At 37.1% G+C, this 8637-nt stretch overlaps 1 pseudogene; it reads left to right on the forward strand.

Moving 5' to 3' along the window:
* Positions 1 to 157: 157 nt before the first annotated feature.
* The window catches only part of LOC102847176, a 30923-nt pseudogene continuing 22443 nt past the window's right edge, over positions 158 to 8637 (forward strand).

Raw genomic sequence — 8637 nt, forward strand, 5'->3', positions numbered from 1 at the left:
GGGGGTGGGGGTGTGGGCGCCAGCGCACTGCGCACATTCTGCAGCGTGCACGCTCTGGGCGGAGCCCGTGGCAAGACCTTCCCTAACGCTTTTGAGGAAGTGGCCATATGAGGAAGCACGTAGCCCTGGGCAGCTAAGGCACCAAGACTGTGGGCGAATGCGCACCACGCGCAGTCAGCTCCAGCCACAGGGGTCCAGAGCCCGCTGTGTCCTACTCGCGAGTCCCGGTACTAGCGGGTGCACCCGGCACCGCCGCCCAGTGGCCCGCCCCTCTCAGGTGTATGTTGTGCGCTGCCCAGGCTCCGCCCTCGACTCACCTAGGACAGGTAGGTGTAGCCTCGCGCTATTTCGCCTTAGCCTTGTGAGTTTCCAGGACCTTGGACCCATGCTGGCTAATAAGCTATTTTTGATTAGAGAAAGGAACGGAAGCAGCATGTTGGAAGTTTCGGCTGTGTTCATTCTTGATCCCTTAATACCCGAAGTAAATTTTATTTAGAAATAGGTTTTGCCCGGGTTTCTCTTGAACCTATAGACTCTCGAATTTTGTTCTGGCTAGCTTCCAGGCGCGGGACCAATGGGGAAAAGGACGGGTGGAGGTCAGGAGCAGAGGCAGAAATATAGCAGTGCCTCCGTCAAGTGCAGAAAAGTCAAAGGCATTACAAGTTTCCTGAAAAATTTCCTGAGAAATCCAGCGCTGAAAAGGCACAAAAGAACCTGAATCTTGGAAATAAATTTTGCTTTGACTCTTTCTATGAACCCTCAGAATATAAATATACGGAAGTTACTTAATGTAGAAATTACAAAATCAGTAGAATATTTCATACACTCTTACCGGATGATCTATGAAAGTTTTTTCGTTATTCTGCTGCAGTTTAACACACACCCACACACACACACACACACACACACACACACACACACACACTTGAAACAAATTGTTTTAGATATTCTTTTGTAAACTAAACTAAACTAAACTAAACTGTTGTATGCTTTAGAGAACTGAAAATTTCTATGCAGTAAAAGGAGAATTTGAAATAAGTGCTTGGACAGTATGACTCCACAAACTGAAATTTGTGTAATTAAATAGAATTTGTTTGTGTTTATGTTCTAACTAGAAGAACTAAAAGAACGATCATTGAAGAAGTGAGTTTTAATTTTTTGTGTGTGTGTTCAAAGTGGTGTACGTTGATAATGCCAGAGATTACACTGAGTTTAAGTAAATTGTTGATTGGGACATTTTTCTTATTTCTAACCATTAAAGCTTTTCAATATATAGTTAAAGGATCTAGAAATCTGGAAATATGTAGATCTTCATGCTAAAAAAAATAATAAAAGTTCTTCATGCTGAAATAGATCAATAAAATTCCAAGAATTCCTAAAAGAAAATTCAGTGTTATTGATATAGGCAGCATTACTTGAAAATTATATATGTATGTACCTTATTTATATACACGTTTACTTATATTTCTAGTTCTTTTTGCATTAATATACTATTTGTAACTGTACTATATGTGTTTCAAAACAGTTTACAAATTTAAAATATTTATTTACTTGATTTTCAGTAAACCTTTTTTTTTGTTTGGCAATTAACTACAGAGAACTTAAAAACTATTAGTTGAATTGAAGAATCACTGGCTTGCTAGCTAGGGGATCACCAAGCATGTTGCTGACACTTGACCTTAGTTTCCTCATCTTCATAATGCAAAATCCACAGCACCCACTTCTATGTGTGTATTAAAAGAAATAAGAGCAAGTAAAAAAATTAGCATAAATTACTGGTTACTTATGTATGTCAGCTACACCACACTCATGAAATGGATCATCTCATTAATTCATGTATCGGTACAAAGAAGTGGGTGCAATGAATTTTTGAGATCAAATGTCAGCAACTTGTGGGTGATCCGCTAGCTAGCAAGCAGTGTGTGTGAAACTCAAGCTGTCTCTCTAGTTATCGTATTTCAATGAGGACATGGCTTTCTCTTTCAATTTAGTATAGCCCTTTTCTTCAGTAGAGTAGATGAGACAACTGTTACTTGGTAGTGGCAAGCCAGTGTGTGTCAGAGTCAAACTATGCTTTATAGGGTATATGACAACTGATGGATTTTTTTATAGGTGGAAATCTAGGCTTTTTTTCCAGATGGCTTTTTTTTCCTAGGTGGGCTCTAACCAGTTTGTAACTGGGTGAGTTTTATAACACTTGTGGGCTAAACTTCCCAGGGACTCTGAGTGAGGCCATCTTTTTTTTTTTTTTTTTTTTTTTAATGATCTGTTAATTTCTTTCTTTGAATTCAACTTTCACTCTTTCATAGAAGAATCGGCCTAAGTTAGCCAGAGTCAAATTTAATGATTTATTGTTGTCTGGGAGACTGCACACTAGAGGTATCTTCCCAAACAAAAGGAAGGATAGGAGAAAATAGGGAAGACTAGAATTTGGGTGAAATGTAAATGAAATTCAGTGGTCTGAAAGCAAGGAATGTTGTATGTGAATGACTCAAGATCAGAGCTGAACTGTGGAGGTGACCCAGGTCATCTTTTCTTGGTAAGTGCTTGATACCCAATGCTGTGTACACAGATGCCTTACCTGAGGCTATCTATGCTCCTGGCTTGTAAATCACAGCAGTGTGTCTGTGACTTAGGTTTTCCTAAAAGAACCTAAAGTGACTTTGGTTGTCCTAAGAGTAGAATGTTTCATCCTTATTGATACTTCAAACAGCAGAGCTTTAGAGAGTCTACTATTTTAAAGAGCTCTGGTCGCCTAGTGGATAAGTAGTTGAGCTGTTAAATCAAAAGCAGGCATTTTTAATCCAACAGCTCCTTGGAAAAAAGATAGACAGTCTCCTCCCATGTGGTCTGTAGCCTCTGAAAACTCAAGGGGCATAAAAGTAGCAACTACCACCATTTTAAAATGAGAGAGTGGTAGGTCTTTGAGAGAAATGTTTCCTATTAATTTTGCAGTTAGATTTATCTGTGCTCCAGAAAAGCAAAGCACATTTTTTATAATTAAAGATAATTTAAACTTTTTCAGTTTTGACTATGTGTGTATGTATGTTTCTGTGTTTTCATATTCCCTTCTAATTTTTACTTTCATTGTTTTCCAACATTTGTTCTTACTTTTGCTTTGTTTTATCTATTATCTAGTGAAGGGAAAATAATTTAGACATGTAAGGAAGATTTTAGTTTGCTTGGCTCCACAGTCAACACTCTTGGCACCAGTAGCCAGGAAATTAAAAGGCGCATTGCCATGGGAAAGTCTGCTGTTAGGGACCTCTCCAAAGAACTGAAGAGCAATGCTGTCTCTCTGGAGACTAAGGTGCATTTGATACAGGCCATGGTCTTCACAATCACTTGTTATACATCAGAGAGTTGGACAATTACCAAGGAGGATAGTAGGAGAATTGATGCCTTTGAGCTGTGGTGTTGGAGAAGAGTATTGAGAGTACCATGGACTGCTAGGAAAACAAACAGATTCATCCTAGAAAGGATGAAACCAAGTGGCTCCTTAGAGGCAAGGATTCTGAGGCTCCATCTAACATACTTTGGACATGTTGTGAGGAGAGACTGGTCCTTGGAGAAGGACATCATGCTTGGGAGGGTGGAGGGACAACGCAGGAGGGGAAGGCCCTCTATGAGATGGATTGATTCAGTGACTAGGATAATCGGGATGGGAGTGTCAGAGACAGTGCGATTGGCACAGGACGGAGCAGAGTTTAGGGCTGTTGTACATAGGGTCGCTATGAGTCGCAAGCGACTCGATGGCACATAACAACAACAACAACAATGAAGATTTTTTACTACCTTTTAAAGCATTTAAAATTAAAAGGCAAAATACTAAAGATTAACTGGAATAAAATTACTGATTTAATTTCTTATTTTACGTCTTATATTTAAACACCTTGGAGGGTTTTATTGACTTGTAAAAGAGAATTTTGTTTTTTTTTTTGTTTTTTAAACTGAGAAATAGTGTAAAAATTAAGAAAAAGTTAGGCTAAACTTAATTTTCAAAGAAAGTTATTTCGATATTACATTAACAGGGAAATTTTCTGTGTGCTTATAATTTAATCCAACAAAGTCTTAATTTGTATCAATTTGGAAGTTTTTTAACTTTTAAAAATCTGGTAGTCTAATGGATAAAGAGTTACACTACCAACCCAAAGGCATCCAGTTCAAATCACCAGCTACTCCTTGGGAGAAAGACGAGCATTCACTTCCTGTGTTATTTACTGCCTGTCAAAACTGGCAAGGAAGGTCAGCTATGAGTCACTTCCAACTCAATAGTACATATAACCACAACAACTTGTAAATTTTATCTATCTTCAAATGTTCTTGAGTTGGGAACTTAAATAGAATTAAATTTTTAAAAATTAATCACCACTGATCAATGCCCACCATTACCCTGCCTTTTCAGGTCCTATTGGATCTTTCCTAATTCCTTCATTTCATAAAACACAATGTATAGGAATGGTTGTATGAAACATAGTGTAAATAAAGGAAGATATGAAACACAATGTATATAAACAAATCACAGTGTATGTGGATTTTATATGCAGACCAATAAAAAAAAATTAAATTTAGCCAGAGCCAAAGATAACAGTAGAAAGAAGAGTGCTTCATTCATATTAACAGTAGGCTAAACAAAGTAAAACAGCTCCCTCTTGATTCACTTCTTGAAAACTATGCATTTATTTTTGGACATTTGCTAAAGATTGATGGTGGGAAGAAAAAAGTGAGGAGAATTGAGAATGTTGCTTATAACAACTGAATTTCTAAGGAGGATGTATTCTACACTTTTGGTATCTAACTCTGCCTCTGCTGTGGCTTGTAAAGCTAGAGAATATGGGTACAGTTCATCTCTTACTCAGGGTACACTCACGGGGCCAGACATGGGAGTGATGCTGAGCTTCTAGACTGACATGCTGAATATAAGATACCTTTCTCACAGTGTGCACTGAGCAGGTAGGCATAAAAATCTACAAGGAGTGTCCTGGGATGGAGATAGACATTCAGGCATTATGGTAAGTAAAACCTAACTACAGTTAATAAATATATAAATAAAGTTAATTGTAGAGACTATGGAAAGAGGGTTGCTTAGGGCAGAATATTAATCCAAAATTAAAAATCCAAAGTGGTTTCACCATTTTACACTCCCATCCGCAGCCTGGCCAGCATTTGATGTTTGCTGCTTTGTTGAATTTTGCTATTCTTACTGTGGAGATGTTAGAGCTAAGGATTTTGAACATTTCTTCATGTATTTGTTTGCCATCTAAATGTCTTCTTTGGTGAAATGTTTATATTCTGTGCCCATTTTTCAATTGAGTTATTTACCTTTATCTTCTTGTGGTGCTTGAGTATTTTATAAATTCTAGATAGAAGTCCCTTATCTGTCATGTCATTACCAAATATTTTTCCCCAGTCTGTGGCTTCCCTTTTTACCCTGTTTTAGAAGTTATTAGATGTGCATAGGGATTTGATTCTTAGAAGGTCGTATTCAACTATTTTATCCTCTCCTCATTGTAGATTTTTCAGGATGCTTGGAAAACTGTTTACGTTGTGCATTAGGACTTCTAGAGTTCTTCAAAGCTTTGCTTTAATGAAATGTGTAGTCCTTGGTTTTAATCCTAGGTCTATGATCCATTTTGAGTTGGTTTTTGTGTATGGAGTGAGTTATGGATCTTGCTTGAGTTTTCTACAGATAGTTTTCCAATTTTGCCAACACCGTTTGTTAAAAAGGCTATCATTTCCCCACTTAACTGATTTCATCTCTTTGTCAAAAATCAATTGACCATAGGTAGGTGGGCTGACTTCTGGATTCTCTATTCTATTCATTGATCTATGTGTCTGTCATTGTACCAGTACCACACTGTCTTGACCACAGGGCAGTGTAGTAGGATTTGAAATCCGGGAGTGAGATGCTCCTACCTTGTTTCTCTTTTTAAGGAGTGCTTTGCTTATTCGGTACCTCTTTCCATTCCAAATGAAATGGGAGATTTTCTTTTCCATCTCATTGAAGAGTGGAATTGGTATTTGTATTGGGATTACATTGAACATGTAAATTGCCTTTGGTAGTATTGTAATTTCACAATATTGAGTCTTCTTATCCATGAACAAGGGGTATTCTTCACTTCTCCAGGTCTCTTTTTGTTTCTTGTAATAATGTTCTGTAATTTTCTTTGAAATAGAGCCTTTGTGTTTCTGGTTACTTTGTGTTTACTCCCAAGTATTTACTCTTGTGATTAGCTGTGGTAAAGAGTATTGTTTTTCTGAGCTCTAGTGGTGTATTCTTTTTGTCACTGTGGAGAAATCCAATTGATTTTTGTATGTTGATCTTACATCCTACCACTTTGGTGAATTGGTCCACTGTGTCCAATAGTTTTCTTGCTGAGTCTTTACGGTTTTCTAAGTATACTATCATATCATCTGCATAGAGAGAGAATTTTACCTCGTCTTTGCCAATTTGGTTACCTGTTATTTCCTTCTCTTTCCTTATTGCTATCGACGACACCTAACAACAATAACAACGAGAGAGAGAGAGAGCTACGTTGGCCTAGTGGAAAGAAAGTTATGCTACCAAGATGAAGGTGGGTGATTTTAATCTGTGGCCCTCAGGCCAGGTTCAGATTGTTTTCCTGTCAAACATTCTTCTAGGAGGTATAGCACTAGTCTGTGCATTGCTGTACAGAGGTAACTTGTGGTTGCTGTGATGCTGAACACTGTGACAGTGATGTTCCAGATGTGGTAATGGGTACCCATGGTGGACAGTGTTGGCTGCAGCTTCCTGACTAAAACAAGCCTGGAAGCAGGAGCAGCATCCACTTCCGAAATGGCTTGCCTCCAAAAACTCTATGCACGAACAGTGCCCAGGCCTTTTGTTCATAGGGTTGCTATGAGTCGTCCACGACTCGATGGCACCTAACAACAACAAGAAGAAGACTTCCAATACCATAATGAATAAGAGATATGATAGTAGGCATTCTTGCCTAGTTCCTGTTCTCAAAGGAAATGCCTTTAATCTCTTTCCATCGAGGACAATGTTGGCTTTCAGATTTGTGCATATACTTTTTACCATGTTAAAGAAATTTCCATCTAATTCTATTTTCTGAGTGTTTTAATCAAGCAAGGGTGTTGGATTTTGTCAAAGGCCTTTTCTGCATCCATTGGTAGGATCATGTGTTTATTGTTCTTTGCTTTTTAGATGTGATGAAATACATTGATTGTTTTTCTTATGTTGAACTATCTATCCTTGCATACCTGTTACGAATCCCACTTGGTCATAGAGAATTTTCTTTTAAATGTATTGTTGGATTCTATTGGCCAGAATTTTATTCAGGATTTTTGCATCCATGTTCATGAGAGATATTGGCCTATAGTTTTCTATTTTGGTAGTGTCTTTGCCTGGCTTTGGTGTCAAGGATATGTTTGCTTCATAGAATGAGTCTGGGAGAATTCCATCTTTTTCTATTTTCTGAAATAGTTTATGTAGAATTGGTGACATTTCTTCTGTGAATGTTTGATACAATTCACTTGCAAAACCATCTGGTCCAGGGCTTTTTTTTTTGGCTGTAAGTTGTTTTTTTTTCCCTTTTCAATTTCTTTGTAATAGGTCTGTTCAGATGATCAATTTTAGTTGGTGTCAGTTTAGGTAGATTGTAAATTTCTAAGTATTTGTCCATTTCCTCTAGGTTTTTGTATTTGTTTGAGTATAGGTTTTCATAACATTCCATTATTAGTCTTTTTATTTTACTTGATTCTGTTGTGACATTGCCTGTTTCATCTTTTATTCATATTATTGTCTTCCTTCTCTCCTCTGTTAGTTTTTTTAGTGGTTTGTTAATTTTATTGACCTTTTCAAGGAATCAATTCCTAGTTTTGTTGGTTGTTTCAATTGTTTTTCTGTTTTGTATTTCATTTCTTTCTGCCCTAATTTTTATAATTTTTTTATAGGGTATTGGGTTTTCTTGCTGTTCTTTTTCAATCTGTTTGAGATATTTGGTTAGAAAGTCAGTGGTCATTTCCCCCTGCTTTTTGATGTTTTTGCTTCTTGCTATAATTTGACCTCTGATTACTGCTTTGGCTGTTTCCCAGTGGTTTTGATAAGTAGTGTTTTCATTGTCATTTGTTTCAAGAAGCTTTTATTTTTTTTTTTATTTCTTCTTGTACCCAATCATTTTCAAGCAAGGTGTTGTTTAGCTTCCAAATGTATGCTTTTTTCTCCTTTATCCTCTGGTTATTAATTTCAAATTTTGTAGCATTGTGATCTGAGAAGATGCTCGGTATTATTTCTATTTTTTTTTTAATTCATTGATTCTTGCGTTGTGACACAAGATGTAATCTATTCTGGAGAACATTACATGGACATTGGAGAAGACGGTATACTGTGCTTTATTTTGTGTGTGCATTAGCCTATACATTTCTATGAGATCGAGTTGGTTTATTGTGTGGTTTAATTCTTCGGTATCTCTGTTGAGTTTGTTTTTTTTTTTGTGGTAGTCCTGTCTTTTGTTGAGAGTGGTGTATTGAAGTCTCCAAGTATTATAGTAGTGTTGTCTATTTCCTTTTTCAGTTTTGATAATGTTTGTTTAATATATTTTGCAGGGCAGGGATAACACTGACACTAAAGTTAACTCCGCAATAAGGGATATA

The sequence above is a fragment of the Elephantulus edwardii genome, unplaced genomic scaffold, assembly GCF_000299155.1.
Source record: "Elephantulus edwardii isolate Elephantulus edwardi_28Jun2011 unplaced genomic scaffold, EleEdw1.0 scaffold00313, whole genome shotgun sequence".
In the NCBI taxonomy this organism is placed as follows: domain Eukaryota; kingdom Metazoa; phylum Chordata; class Mammalia; order Macroscelidea; family Macroscelididae; genus Elephantulus; species Elephantulus edwardii.